This window comes from Pelophylax lessonae, assembly GCF_965119305.1.
Source record: "Pelophylax lessonae genome assembly, chromosome: 4".
NCBI lineage: Eukaryota > Metazoa > Chordata > Amphibia > Anura > Ranidae > Pelophylax > Pelophylax lessonae.
This window is the reverse complement of record NC_138771.1, coordinates 510,945,337-510,961,371: the sequence shown is the minus strand read 5'-3', so window position 1 is coordinate 510,961,371 and position 16,035 is coordinate 510,945,337. Positions and strand designations below refer to the sequence as shown.

Below are 16,035 nucleotides of genomic sequence, written 5' to 3'. Positions count from 1 at the left end.
TCTGGGCCGGTCCCCGGGCGGGCCCTGCTACAAGCCGGCTGTGCAGGAGAAGTGGCAGGCAGGCTGTGTGTGCGGAGCAGGCCTGTTCGGTGACCGTCTGTCTGTACCGCCGGCAGCCGAAGAGCCCCGGAGCTGTACTGCAAAGCCCGCTTCTGGAAGGACATCACTGCAAAGGCTGGCAGCACCCTGCACCCCATACAGCCACCTGCACCCCCTCACTGGGCACATTGACACCCACAGTAATTGCACCGGTGTCGGAAGGGCCATCACTTTCCAGAGACCTCTTGAAAGTTTGGAGACAGCCTATGTGGTGAGACCACCCTGCACCCCTGGGGAAGGACTATAGGGACGATTCTGATCCAGAGATAATTCTCTTGTCTTTGTAAGCAGATTATTACTCCATGGATTGGTGAAAGACCTCTCAGGAAATGGCCAAACACCCTAAACTGCAGTATTACCCCCCCACTTTCCAGAGTCCCTCAAAGTTTGGTGGAATGGCTTGTTGGTGAGTCCTCAGACCCCCATCCTGGACTCAGACCCCCATCCTGGACTCAGACCCCCATCCTAGACTCAGACCCCCATCCTGGACTCAGACCCCCATCCTGGACTCAGACCCCCATCCTAGACTCAGACCCCCATCCTGGACTCAGACCCCCATCCTGGGCTCAAACCCCCATCCTGAACTCAGTCCCCCATCCTAGACCCCCATCCTGGACTCAGACCCCCATCCTGGACTCAGACCCCCATCGTGGACTCAGAACCCCATCCTAAACCCCCATCCTGAACTCAGACCCCCATCCTGGACTCAGTCCCCCATCCTGGACTCAGACCCCCATCCTAGACCCCCATCCTGGTCTCAGACCCCCATCCTGGACTCAGAACCCCATCCTGGAGAACCTCTGCTGACTTGAATGGGACTTCTCAGGAAGTACTGTAGACCCTATTTGTGAGATCTCATGGTTGCAGGGATCAAACCAAGACTTCGGTATTGGTGAAACCATCACAACATTCCTTTAGGATTACTGATACTCTCTGGAACCCCCTTTTGTTGGAGAGAGATCTGTAAGAAGGGGAACTGTCTACTCTCTGGGACCCCCTTTTGTTGGAGAGAGATCTGTAAGAAGGGGAACTGTCTGTGTGATACTGTGGGGTTGAAGGCTTTTAATAGCTCCTCATACTTTCCTGGAATTTTAGACTGGTGGTCTAGAAGGTTCACCCTAGCCAGATCCCCTCTCATCTTCCTGTCTATGTTTATGTTATAGGAAATGAACAATTTGTCACTTGCTAGAAGATGCAAGGACATTGTTTTATGGAGAGCTTCTAAGTAACTAGCCCGGTTAGTGACATCAGCTTTGCTCCATCAAAGGAAAAAGGACCACTAAGAAGGACCTTTGTAATAAATCCAATGGTCGGACAGGTAGATCATTGATAAATATATTATTGAGACCTGTGTATGTTGTTTGCAGTCTTTGCTATGTCACCTAAAAGAAAATTTAGCATACACCCTTACCTATAATTCCACCTTGCTACGCTAATGTCAATGTTCTTCATGTACAGAGAGACTTTACCTTTGACTTCCCCAGAGACATCCCATTCTTGAGACTTGCCCTTTCCAGCTGTTCATCCAGTGCATAACACTCTTGCATCAGGACCCAAGACTGTTGATTTTCTCATCTAGATCCTAAAGAACTTTCTCCAAGGACAAGTGGGGTTTAGTCAAACCCCTTGAGATCTATCAACATGGCAATGTCCGTCCCTCCAGATACAGGCACCTAGCACTTGGACAGCTCACAGTCTCCAGAGGACCTTCTCTCAGCAGATTAAAACAAGGTAAGAGAAAGTATTTTCTTCTTCTAGGGTATGCATGGGAAACCAATAGATCTAGTCATGTAGAACAATAAGCTCCAGCATTCTGGGACCTGTAGATGCCTATCAAAGAACTACAGGTTGCCTCAGTCTGTCTCAGGATAATAAATACTTGGACATCCCCAACTGCCATCTGTCTCTGGATTCCATCCAGTTTAAAAGATTCTATTTTGCAGAATATGCACTGTTCAGATGTCACCACGGCTGTTTTTTGTTCACGAAGAGAGTGTTTTGCCCAGACATGTAGTTCCACCATATATGCCAAGACCTAAGTGTCTTCAGCTTGACCCATGGCAGCCTTTTTTGGCCAAGAGGAGCCTCTTGTAAAACTGGCTTCTTACATGTCTTTGAGTCATTTTCCAGTCATCCCAAATCCTCGCTTATGATGCTCAAAATTCAAAAGAGAACCAGTTGTGATGCCTCAGGTGCAGACTCCTGAAACGTATATATATACTGTATTTATTAAGAATTGTTAGTTATGTTATACCTGACATCTCTTTGAGTTCCTAAATGTCAAAGGTTTAAACATCATGTACAACTGATTGCTCTACACAACCTTCCCCTTTACAGTCCCTATGTCTTTTGCATGACATTTAACAAGTTCAATCATCTTTGGTTCATCTTTGGTTTGGAAATCAATCATTCGTTGGTTCTTCTGGTAGTACTAGTCACAATCTGTGCCTTTTTTTGCCTTACGGGTGAATATTTTCTATAAGAAAAAAAAAAATAGCTTAAAGCAGTATCTGGGTAGTGACAGTTTTTGTATTATATTGTATGGTCATTGTGCTTTGATATTTGTAGTATAAATATCATTAAATATTTATGATTTAAGCATTGTCGTGAGCACAGGTGCACAGATAATTCATCAAATTTTGGTTCTTTAGCAATAGGATCCATTTTTTTGCCCATCATGGTGACGCTGTATCAACACTTAACAGCTGCTGCTAAGTTTGAACTACACTCAAATTTATCACATCGGCAGCGGTCTAATGACTTGGCGTCTTTCAGGCTAAGGCGTTTGGAGTTTGGATTCTATGATAAATATAACTCCAAAGGTATTAATAGTCAGGGTGCTTGTTTTAGACGGGTTGCGGTAGTGATTTCCTATTGCTGTCAGTGGAAGCCGATGCACCGTGGATTCTAAGGTGCCCACTGGCATCCACACTGGACTGGGCAGCTTGGGAGTTCTACTATCTGCTACAGGGTTAGAAGTGTTACCCTGCAGTGCTGGGGTTCGGGTTGGGCTTCCACCAAGAACACTATCTGCATTACATGTCAAACTAACTCTAGAGTCTGAATGAGTGTGATAGGGGCAATATATATATATATATATATATATATATATATATATATATATATATATGTGTTTATGAACACATAAATTATGTCTGCGTTTACATATACAGAAGAGTGTTCCGTGGGTTCAATTTAGGAACTTATGATCCTGGGATTTTTTTTTTTTTTTTAAATAAATGATAATAAATAAGACTCCTCAATTATTTTTTTGTTTGCTGAATTGGCTACCTACTTCCTGGTATTTGTCAAGTCCCATATATATATACACATATATATATATATATATATATGTATGTATATATATATATATATATATATATATATATATATATATATAGTATATATATATATATATATATATAAATACACATATATATATATATATATATATATATATTTATTTATAAAAAATATATATATATTTATTTATTTATAAAAATACATATATATAACTGTATATATATATATATATATATATATATATATATATATATATATATATACATATATATATATATATATATATATATATATATATATATATATACATATATATATATATATATATATATATATATATATATATATATATATATATATATATATATATATATGTGTAGCCATTCTCTTTGGTTGACAATATGCTACCTATATTATTATTTTTTTTTCACAACCTATATTATAGGTATCTAAAAGTAAGTTGTTTTTTGCACTTAAAATACCGTAGATAACATTTCTCTGTGTACCATTGAAAGCATAGTTATCTTAGCCCCTGGAAGTTAATCTGCTGAAATAGATAAATAGATATAAGGGGAGCTGCTCTTGCTGACTGATTTTTAAAGGCGGTGGTTCCAGGGATGTTTTTCTGCTCCTCAAAACAAGTATATGCACTTTAGGCACCTTGGCAGTTCACTAGCTGCATGCTTGTTTCCAGTCAGTGACATAAGTAGTCAAGCAACGATAAGGATTACAGCTCTAGAGGTTACACCTGCAAAAACCAGTAGATAATAGGAGCGCTCATATTTTTTTTTTTTTTCACTCATATTTTTTTTACCTAAGTTTTATTTAAAAGTGCATTGGACTATTTCATTCTCTAATAACATATTATGTAGATTTTTCTTTTTCCCCAGGTTTGTATCTGGCAAAGCGTTACTCTTATGTCAGTTTGAATCCCAATTATGACACTACCTGCCTGGAGTTTGCATGTTCTCCCTGTGCCTGAGTAGGTTTCCTCTGGGTACTCCAGTTTCCTCCTACGCTCCATAGACATTCAGGTAGGTTAATTGGCTCATATCTAAATTGGCCCTAGTATGTGTATGTATGAATGTGAGTAAAGCCTAGTACTCACTAATAGTTTTTTTTTTTCGTTCGACCCAGTGGGTTGAATGAAAAAAAAAAATTGACAGCTTCAGTCAGAGCCGCTGTACTAAAAATCCGAGGTTAGTACAGTGGCTCTGACTGAAGCCGTCAATTTTTAGTCAATGTACTAACGATCCGACGTTAGTACAGCGATCTTCCCCCGCTGAGCTGTTTTGTTCTGACAGGGGGCTGATCAGGAGCTGGTCGGCTGCTGGTTTTCCGGCATACTCATCTGACAGAAGCGAGCCAAACCTTCTGTCGGACCGGCTGACCTAAACACGGGCCAAATGTCGGACGTTTTTTTTTTTTCAACTGGCCAATGTGTCTCCCGACATTTGGCCCGTATGTACGGGGCTTTAGGAACCTTAGATTGTAAGCTCTTTGATGGCAGGGACTGATGTAAGTGTACAATATATACATGTAAATTGACGGCGCTATATAAGTACCATGTGTCATGCAACAGATCATTACTGTATATCTACAAAGGACGCTTCGCTTTTTAATCCTGTAGATCTCCAGAATTTTAGACAGTCACAGCAGTCCCATTTTATTGCTCCAGGCAAATATAAAAGACATAAGAAAGGCCCCTTTCACACAGGCGATCCGATCCGCCTTTCAGTTTTTCAGGTGGATCTGATCGGATCCCCCATGCATCCCTATGGGGCAGCGGATGTCAGTGGTGACATCTCCGCTGACACCAGCTGCTCTCCGATCCGATCCGGTCTGTGAAACCTGGACAGATGGAAACCCTATTTTCCATATGTTTGGAGGATCAGATCGGATGGGATCGGATGAGAACGGACAGGCGGTTCGTTCACATCCGATCTCCCCATAGAGGACAGCGGGGATCTGACAGCTCCGTCTCTGCACACAGAGTGGAGACGGAGCTATCATCCACCTGCTCAGCGGGGATCAGCGGATCGATCCCCCGCTCAGCAGAACGGACTCCGTCCCGTGTGAAAGGACCCTTATGCTTCATACACACACATCGATAGTTGGCCGTGAATTTTCGGCCAACGTCCGATCGGCCGATTTTCGGCTTGTTAGTATGATGCTTCCGATAACCGACTCCGACTTTTCGACCGAACAAAATCTGGTGTGCAGGCTATAACATTTTGTTGGCCGTCACAGAACGGCCGATTTTCCGTCAGTCAGTACAGATTTCGGCAGATAAAAATCTGATGAGCAAGACTGGGCATGCTCAGAGAAGAAAAAACACACGGAACGTAAACCAGCACATGACATCACTTCTGAAGTAGATTTTTGTTGGCCAAGAAAATTCGTGTGCAGTCTAGAGCACATTTCAACCAACACAACAACACTGGACAAAAGACGGCCGATCGGTCGGCCGATAATCGTTGCGTGTGTACGAGGCATAACTCCAACTCTGTGTTGAGTAATACATCTTTTTTTTTTTTTTTTTATGCAAGCAGTGTATATACCTGAATCTGGCTTGGTATCAGCCTCTTGTAGTCCCTATACAGCAGAGTGAGGAAAGATGAAATACAAGGAGCCAACCACATGTGCTGCTGTGCTAGCAAGAGGCATTCTAATAGGAGGAGAGAGCAGAGTGATAGAAAGCTGCTGCCTTTCATTTATTGTCCAGTAACAGGCTGGAGAAGGGAGAAGGACTGTAAGCATTACTTCTGCAGAATAGAAAAATCAGGTCTTTTGTCCTGTCAGATAGGGCTGTGCTGTGTGGCAGAGCTATATATATCTCAGAACTGGATGGAAAGAAATACAAATCCTTTGGCAGGTAAAAAGCTCCCATATAGGTAAGTATATCCTTTCTCATGGAAGTATCTCAAAGATTCAAGTCAGCTTAGTGTTGTGTAGGCGACAGTAAACATTGCAAAGGTATTATAGAGTAGATTTTATATCTTCAGCCTTAAGGTATTTGATATGTGTGTATAGCTGTTGGCCTGGAGTTCAGCTTTAAGCATAGCTTACAGTTTCATCTTCCAAGACATTCTTGCACTCATACGTTGGAACCTTTTTAGGGGGCAGCGATAGAACTGTCAGAGTAATCCGAGTTACCAGGTGGAAAAGCCATCTAAGCAAGGAAAGCCTATGCATGCCCAGTGAAGAGAAAATTACGCCCATATTTTATCATAACCTATTTTACCTTTAGACACAAATTTAGGAGGTGTTTTGCAATTGAACATTGGCTTTTTAATCTACATTGTCAAAATACGGATAAAGAAATAGGAGCCAGTAGAATCTCTAGCAGATAAACAATGTGCATGCAATGAAGCGCTTGCCAGGAATAGACTTGCTAGCAATTTATATGGATTTACGTCAGTAACGAGGATGGGCTCAAAGTGTGCTGACTATTAGAAGGGTAAAGTCATTATAGATGCTGTGAGCTCCATAGTTACATGTATTAGCTCAAATTGCGTCAGACTTTCATATTAACGTGAACTGCATCGGGTCGTATCACCATATAAACTCTTCTATATAGTAAGAATTACTGCAGTGGGCTGCTGGAGTTTTGTGGGTTAAATACAAAACCAGTCTATTGGTACCTTTTTCAAAGCTACTTTTTCCAGCTTTCAGTAGTAACGCTTTTTTTAAAATTCAAAGTAAAGGTCAGACTTAATGTTTATTTTAGCTGGTATTTGCATGGCAAGCTATAATTATGCATATTAAATGCAAACATAAAAAAAGCAACTTTGCTTGAATTGTATACAACAGATGGAAGTTCTATTTTTTTGCCTATTTGCACACAGCTGGTCCTGTGGAACAATTTAGACATGTACTTTGGAGCAGCCTTATACCCTTGTTTCAAGGTACGATTAACCTAAAGCCTCGTACACACGCGTCAAAATTCGTCAGGGAATTTTCGTCCGACGACCGATCTGCCGATTTTCGGCTTGTTAGTATGATGCTTCCGACAACCGACTCCGACTTTTCGGCCGAAAAAAATCTGGTGTGCAGGCTATAAAATTTTTGTCCTCCGTCAAAACACGGCCCGATTTTCGTGCAGTCAGTACAGATTTCGACAGGGAAAAATCTTATGAGCAAGACTGGGCATGCTCAGAGATGAAAGAACACAAAGAAAGCAAACCAACACATGACATCACTTCTGAAGTAGAATTTTGTCGGTCGACAAAAGTCCAGTGCAGTCTAGGCACATTCCAACCAACAAAACACCACTCTGGACAAAAGTCGGACGATCGGTCGGCGGAAAATCGTTGCGTGTGTACTAGGCTTTAATCAATAGATATCTGCAGTTCCTGTCTTCTTCAGTTCTAACATTCAAAAAAAAGTGGTTTTGTACAAGAACAAGCCTGCACTTGATTGAATGTTATGAGCATGTTGGATAAACGTATCTATAGTGGGAAAGAAGTCCAGACTGTGTGTGCTATACGTCCACATCCTAGCAAATCATGAACAACTATGAACAGAATATGTAATCATTGAATTTGTGTGCACATGTAGAAGAGAAACTGAGTATCATAAAAACAACTTTATTATGTATCATTAAAAAAAATATATTACACAACATTAAAAATTACTCTCAAAATAGGGGTTCACAACATGCAAAGATTCTAAAAAAGATTAACATAACGCATTTCGGGAATCCTTCTTCAGGAGAACATGTGATATAATCATTACACTGGAACCCACTCCCAATCTTTAATACAATAATATCAGCCTATAGACAGGAATTTAAAGCATGTGTATGTTGCCAATAGAGGTGCTAATGACTAAGCCAAAGTGAAGCCACTGCTTTTCAGATTAAAAATTCAGGTCACTTTTTTAGACAAAGCGCCTGTGCGCGAAACATGTAGTTGCGGCAACTAGAAGCTTACGAGTCATCGGCAAGATCCAGCCCAGCATCCTATCGAGCTCCCGACCGTCACTTCCGGTGACGTCACTCGCATGTAATTTCCGGTCACCTCGGAGGATCCGGCGACGAAGGACGACTCGGCTCTGGGTCTGTGTAGCGGCCGCACACAGTACCCACTCAGCCGTTCATCACCGCAGTGACGAAGTGTGCCACACAGGATTGCCTCTCTCCATTTGGCACCACCTGATGTGATTGGATTTCCCTATCTTTACCACCAGGGACTCCCACAGCACTCCAGGGAGATTCAGACGTCTCAGGACTGGTTTGGCTGTCTATTTAATTTTATGTTTATTTTTTAATTATGTGACATTATTAAACGTTCATGGTTCACCTTGAGACATTCTCTGGTCAATTTTCCATACAGTAATTTTCTACATGTATGCCATAGAGCGCCATCCTTCTTTTTTATAGTATTGACAGTTTTGGACATCATCCCATGTTAGGGATTTGGCAGCCTTGGCATAACAGATTATAATTGGTCACAGCCATAGTATCACAGCATTTGGATTTATGACCTTTCAGGAATCTGTTTAAAGGACTAGCGCCTGGACCTTTTTTTGTGTTTAGGTTCAGTAAACAGCCAATGGTCTTGTACACATGATCTTAAAAAAAAAAGGACCAACTTCCCAATGGGGAATCATCCAGACCCAACGTAAGTAAGTCAATATAAAGACAGCATGGTAGTCAAAGTAATCAAAGGAAATGTATTCTCTATACAGTATCTCACAAAAGTGAGTACACCCCTCACATTTTTGTAAATATTTTGTTCTATCTTTTCATGTCAACACTGAAGAAATTACACTTTGCTACAATGTAAAGTAGTGAGTGTACAGCTTGTATAACAGTGTAAATTTGCTGTCCCTTCAAAATAACTCAACACACAGCCATTAATGTCTAAACCGCTGGCAACAAAAGGGAGTACACCCCTAAGTCATAAAATCCAAATTGGGCCCAAAGTGTCAATATTTTGTGTGGACACCATTATTTTCCAGCACTGCCTTAACCCTCTTTATCTTGGTCTCATCAGACCACAGGACATGGTTTCAGTAATCCATGTCCTTAGTCTGCTTGTCTTCAGCAAACTGTTTGCGGGCTTTCTTGTGCATCATCTTTAGAAGAGGCTTCCTTCTGGGACGACAGCCATTCAGACCAATTTGATGCAGTGTGCAGCGTATGGTCTGAGCACTGACAGGCTGACCCCCCACCCCTTCAACCTCTGCAACAATGCTGGCAGTACTCATACATCTATTTCTCAAAGACAACCTCTGGATATGATGCTGAGCATGTGCACTCAACTCCTTTGGTCAACCATGGCGAGGCCTGTTCTGAGTGGAACCTGTCCTGTTAAACTGATGTATGGTTTTGGTCAACATGCTGCAGCTCAGTTTCAGGGTCTTGGCAATCTTCTTATAGCCTAGGCAATATGTAGAGCAACAATTCTTTTTTTCAGATCCCCAGAGAGTTCTTTGCCATGAGGTGCCATGTTGAACTTCCAGTGACCAGTATGAGAGAGTGAGAGCGATAACACCAAATTTAACACACCTGCTCCCCATTCACACCTGAGACCTTGTAACACTAACGCTTGACACCATCTGAACCAAATATGTTTGTCTTGGTCTCAACAGACCACAGGACATGGTTACAATAATCCATGTCATTAATTTGCTTGTCGTTAGCAATCTGTTTGTGGGCTTTCTTGTGCATAATCTTTAGAAGAGGCTTCCTTCTGGGATGACAGCCACGCAGACCAATTTGATGCAGTGTGCTGCATATGGTCTGAGCACTGACAGGCTGACCCCCCCACCCCTTCAACCTCGGCAGCAATGCTGGCAACACTCATACCTCTATTTCCCAAAGACAACCTCTGGATATGACACTGAGCATGTGCACTCATCAACTTCTTTGGTTGACCATGGCAAGGCCTGTTCTGAGTGGAACATGTCCTGTGAAACCGCTGTATGGTCTTAGCCACCGTGCTGCAGCTCAGTGTCAGGGTCTTGGCAATCTTCTTATAGCCTAGGCCATCTTTATGTAGAGCAACAATTCTTTTTTCAGATCTTCAGAGAGTTCTTTGCCATGAGATGCCATGTTGAACTTCCAGTGACCAGTATGAGAGCGATAACACCAAATTTAACACACCTGCTCTCCGTTCACACCTGAGACCTTGTAACACTAACGAGTCACATGACAACAGGGAGGGATAATGGCCTATTGGGCCCAATTTGGACATTTTCACTTATGAGTGTAATAAAATATTTTACAAAAATGTGAGGGTTGTACTCACTTTTGTGAGATACTGTATGTCTATATGGCTACATATACTGTTCATAGTTGTACATGTTGGATGAAACTTCAAAAAACATCAGGCACTTTAGATTCAACTATATACATTGCATGGATTGTTCTTAGTCAACTCCAAGATATTGATATAGTGAGGGAAAAAAGTATTTGATCCCCTGCTGATTTTGTATGTTTGCCCGCTGACAAAGAAATGATCAGTCTGTAATTTTAATGGTAGGTTTATTTTAGCAGTGAGCGACAGAATAGCAACAAAAAAATCCAGAAAAACGCATTTCAAAAAAGTTATAAATCTATTTGCATTTTAATGAGTGAAATAAGTATTTGATCCCCTATCAATCAGCAATATTTCTGGCTCCCAGGTGTCTTCTTTACAGGTAACGAGCTGAGATTAGGAGCACTCTCTTAATGGGAGTGCTCCTAATCTCAGCTTGTTACCTGTATAAAAGACACCTCTCCACAGAAGTGATGAATCAGATTCCAATCTCTTCGCTATGGCCAAGACCAAAGATCTGTACAAGGATGTCAGGGACAAGATAGTAGACCTACACAAGACTGGAATGGGCTACAAGAACATCGCCAAGCAGCTTGGTGAGAGGGTGACAGCAGTTGGTGTGATTATTTGCAAATGGAAGAAACACAAAATAACTGTCAATCTCCCTTGTTCTGGGGCTCCATGCAAGATGTCACCTCATGGAGTTTCAGTGATTATGAGAACGGTGAGGAATCAGCCCAGAACTACACGAGAAAATCTTGTCAATGACCTCAAGGCAGCTGGGACCATAGTCGCCTAGGAGATATTAATTTTTACCTACAGGTAAGCCTTATTATAGGCTTACCTGTAGGTAAAAATGTAAAAGCGGAGTATACTACCGCTTTAATCAGAGAAGCAGCCAAGAGGCCCATGGTAAGGAGCTGCAGAGATCCACAGCTCAGGTGGGAGAATCTGTCCACAGGACAACTGACTGGCCTTTATGGAAGAGTGGAAAGCCATTGTTGAAAGAAAGCCAGTCTGAGTTGATGGGAAGATGGATGCAGGGCCGGACTGGGTATGAAAACCAGCCCTGGAAAAAATTACATACCAGCCCCGGAAAAAATTACATACCAGCCCCATAGCATTGTGTCGTGAGACCAGCGTGCCACCCTTTCAATGCACAGTGACCAGCGTGCCCCCCTTTCAAGGCACAGTGACCAGCGTGCCCCCCTTTCAAGGCACAGTGACCAGCGTGCCCCCCTTTCAAGGCACAGTGACCAGCGTACCCCCCTTTCAAGGCACAGTGACCAGCGTGCCCCCCTTTCAAGGCACAGTGACCAGCGTGCCCCCCTTTCAATGCACAGTGACCAGCGTGCCCCCCTTTCAATGCACAGTGACCAGCGTGCCCCCCTTTCAATGCAGAGAGACCAGCGTGCCCCCTTTCAATGCAGAGAGACCAGCGTGCCAGCCTTTCAATGCACAGTGACCAGCGTGCCCCCCTTTCAATGCACAGTGACCAGCATGCCCCACTTTCAATGCACAGTGACCAGCGCTGTGTGCCCCCCTTTCAAGGCACAGTGACCAGCGTGCCCCCCTTTCAAGGCACAGTGACCAGCGTACCCCCCTTTCAAGGCACAGTGACCAGCGTGCCCCCCTTTCAATGCAGAGAGACCAGCGTGCCCCCTTTCAATGCAGAGAGACCAGGGTGCCACCCTTTCAATGCACAGTGACCAGCGTGCCCCCCTTTCAATGCACAGTGACCAGCGTGCCCCACTTTCAATGCACAGTGACCAGCGCTGTGTGCCCCCCTTTCAAGGCACAGTGACCAGCGTGCCCCCCTTTCAAGGCACAGTGACCAGCGTACCCCCCTTTCAAGGCACAGTGACCAGCGTGCCCCCCTTTCAATGCAGTGACCAGCGTGCCCCCCTTTCAATGCAGTGACCAGCGTGCCCCCCTTTCAATGCACAGTGACCAGCGTGCCCCCCTTCAATGCAGAGAGACCAGCGTGCCCCCTTTCAATGCAGAGAGACCAGTGTGCCAGCCTTTCAATGCACAGTGACCAGCGTGCCCCCCTTTCAATGCACAGTGACCAGCATGCCCCACTTTCAATGCACAGTGACCAGCGCTGTGTGCCCCCCTTTCAAGGCACATTGACCAGCGTGCCCCCCTTTCAAGGCACAGTGACCAGCGTACCCCCCTTTCAAGGCACAGTGACCAGCGTGCCCCCCTTTCAAGGCACAGTGACCAGCGTGCCCCCTTTCAATGCAGTGACCAGCGTGCCCCCCTTTCAATGCACAGTGACCAGCATGCCCCCCTTTCAATGCAGAGAGACCAGCGTGCCCCCCTTTCAATGCAGAGAGACCAGCGTGCCCCCTTTCAATGCAGAGAGACCAGCGTGCCCCCCTTTCAATGCACAGTGACCAGCGCTGTGTGCCCCCCTTTCAAGGCACATTGACCAGCGTGCCCCCCTTTCAAGGCACAGTGACCAGCGTACCCCCCTTTCAAGGCACAGTGACCAGCGTGCCCCCCTTTCAAGGCACAGTGACCAGCGTGCCCCCTTTCAATGCAGTGACCAGCGTGCCCCCCTTTCAATGCACAGTGACCAGCATGCCCCCCTTTCAATGCAGAGAGACCAGCGTGCCCCCCTTTCAATGCAGAGAGACCAGCGTGCCCCCTTTCAATGCAGAGAGACCAGCGTGCCCCCCTTTCAATGCACAGTGACCAGCATGCCCCACTTTCAATGCACAGTGACCAGCGCTGTGTGCCCCCCTTTCAAGGCACAGTGACCAGCGTGCCCCCCTTTCAAGGCACAGTGACCAGCGTACCCCCCTTTCAAGGCACAGTGACCAGCGTGCCCCCCTTTCAATGCAGTGACCAGCGTGCCCCCCTTTCAATGCAGTGACCAGCGTGCCCCCCTTTCAATGCAGTGACCAGCGTGCCCCCCTTTCAATGCACAGTGACCAGCGTGCCCCCCTTTCAATGCACAGTGACCAGCGTGCCCCCCTTTCAATGCAGAGAGACCAGCGTGCCCCCTTTCAATGCAGAGAGACCAGCGTGCCAGCCTTTCAATGCACAGTGACCAGCATGCCCCACTTTCAATGCACAGTGACCACAGCATTGCCCCCATTCATTGCAGAGTGCCACAGCATTGCCCCCATTCATTGCAGAGCGCCACAGCCTTGCCCCCATTCATTGCAGAGCGCCACAGCATTGCCCCCATTCATTGCAGAGCGCACAGCATTGTCCCCATTCATTGCAGAGCGCCACAGCCTTGCCCCCATTCATTGCAGAGCGCCACAGCCTTGCCCCCATTCATTGCAGAGCGCCACAGCCTTGCCCCCATTCATTGAAGAGCGCCACAGCCTTGCCCCCATTCATTGCAGAGCGCCACAGCCTTGCCCCCATTCATTGCAGAGCGCCACAGCATTGCCCCCATTCATTGCAGAGCGCCACAGCATTGCCCCCATTCATTGCAGAGCGCACAGCATTGTCCCCATTCATTGCAGAGCGCCACAGCCTTGCCCCCATTCATTGCAGAGCGCCACAGCCTTGCCCCCATTCATTGCAGAGCGCCACAGCCTTGCCCCCATTCATTGCAGAGCGCCACAGCATTGCCCCCATTCATTGCAGAGCGCACAGCATTGCCCCCATTCATTGCAGAGCGCCACAGCATTGCCCCCATTCATTGCAGAGCGCACAGCATTGTCCCCATTCATTGCAGAGCGCCACAGCATTGCCCCCATTCATTGCAGAACGCACAGCATTGCCCCCATTCATTGCAGAGCGCACAGCATTGCCCCCATTCATTGTAGAGCGCACAGCATTGCCCCCATTCATTGCAGAGCGCACAGCATTGCCCCCATTCGTTGCAGAGCGCCACAGCATTGCCCCCATTCATTGCAGAGTGCATAGCATTGTCCCCATTCATTGCAGAGCGCCACAGCATTGCCCCCATTCATTGCAGAGCGCACAGCATTGCCCCCATTCATTGCAGAGCGCCACAGCATTGCCCCCATTCATTGCAGAGCGCACAGCATTGCCCCCATTCATTACAGAGCGCCACAGCATTGCCCCTATTCATTGCAGAGCGCACAGCATTGCCCCCATTCATTGCAGAGCGCCACAGCATTGTCCCCATTCATTGCAGAGCGCCACAGCATTGCCCCCATTCATTGCAGAGCGCACAGCATTGCCCCCATTCATTGCAGAGCGCACAGCATTGTCCCCATTCATTGCAGAGCGCCACAGCATTGCCCCCATTCATTGCAGAGCGCACAGCATTGCCCCTATTCATTGCAGAGCGCACAGCATTGCCCCCATTCATTGGCAGCATGATGATATACTACTTACCACCAGGCGATCGCATGCTGGCTGGCGTGCATGCAGTGTAGGAGACTGGGAGGGGGGAGGGATCGTCGGCGCCAGACTCCAGTTGAAAAGATGCACCAGGCAGCCAGAGCCAGCAGCACGGGCACCGCCGTCCACCGCGCAGGCGCAGCCGGCCAGCCGCCGTGACGTCATGCCGCTCACAGGCACAGCGGGAGTGCAGAGGGGGCAGTGCACGCAGCCTGGCTGCACAGCGTCAGCGGCCGCCGGCCAATCGGCGAGGAGCGCCGCGAGCGGCCAATCAGCGGCGAGCGGCCCCAATGGAATCCTTAAAGCGGCACTGCGGACGGCCGGCAATATTTAAAGCGGCGCTCTGCGGGCCGCCCTATCAAAGCGGCCCCAGGGCCGACGGCCCACCGGGAAATATCCCGGTATCCCGATACGCCAGTCCGGCCCTGGATGGATGGAGCCAAATATAGGGTAATTTTAGAAGAAAACCTATTAGAGTCTGCAAAAGACTGGAGACTGGGGCTTCAGCAGGACAAGACCCTAAACATACAGCCAGAGCTACAATAGAATGGTTTAGATAAAAGCATTTTCATGTGTTAGAATTGCCCAGTCAAAGTCAAGCCCTAAATCCAATTGAGAATCTGTGGCAAGACTTAAAAATTGCTGTTCACAGACGCTCTCCATCTATTAGCTTGAGCCATTTTGCAAAGAATGGGCAAACATTTCACTCTCTAGATACGCAAAGCTCGTAGAGAGACATTCCTAAAAGAATTGCAGCTGTAATTGCAGTGAAAGGTGGTTCTTCAGAGTCTTGACTCAGGGGGGTTGAATACAAATGCACGCCTCACTTTTCAGATATTTATTTGTAAAAAATGTTGAAAACCATTTATCATTTTCCTTCCACTTCACAATTATGTGCCACTTTGTGTTGGTCTATCACATAAAATCTCAATAAAATACATTTATGTTTTTTGTTGTAACATGACAAAATGTGGAAAATTTCAAGGGGTATGAATTATTTTTCAAGGCACTGTATCTGCCAGAGATGTGTGTT

General features: G+C 45.7%; 1 protein-coding gene across 1 annotated transcript in view; it reads left to right on the top strand.

Moving 5' to 3' along the window:
- Positions 1-1,163: 1,163 nt before the first annotated feature.
- Positions 1,164-16,035, top strand: part of LARGE1 (LARGE xylosyl- and glucuronyltransferase 1) — a 716,318-nt gene continuing 701,446 nt past the window's right edge. Inside the window, exon 1 of the mRNA XM_082255353.1 lies at positions 1,164-1,830. The gene's annotated coding sequence lies outside the window, so the exon portion shown is untranslated. The remainder of the gene's footprint in view (positions 1,831-16,035) is intronic.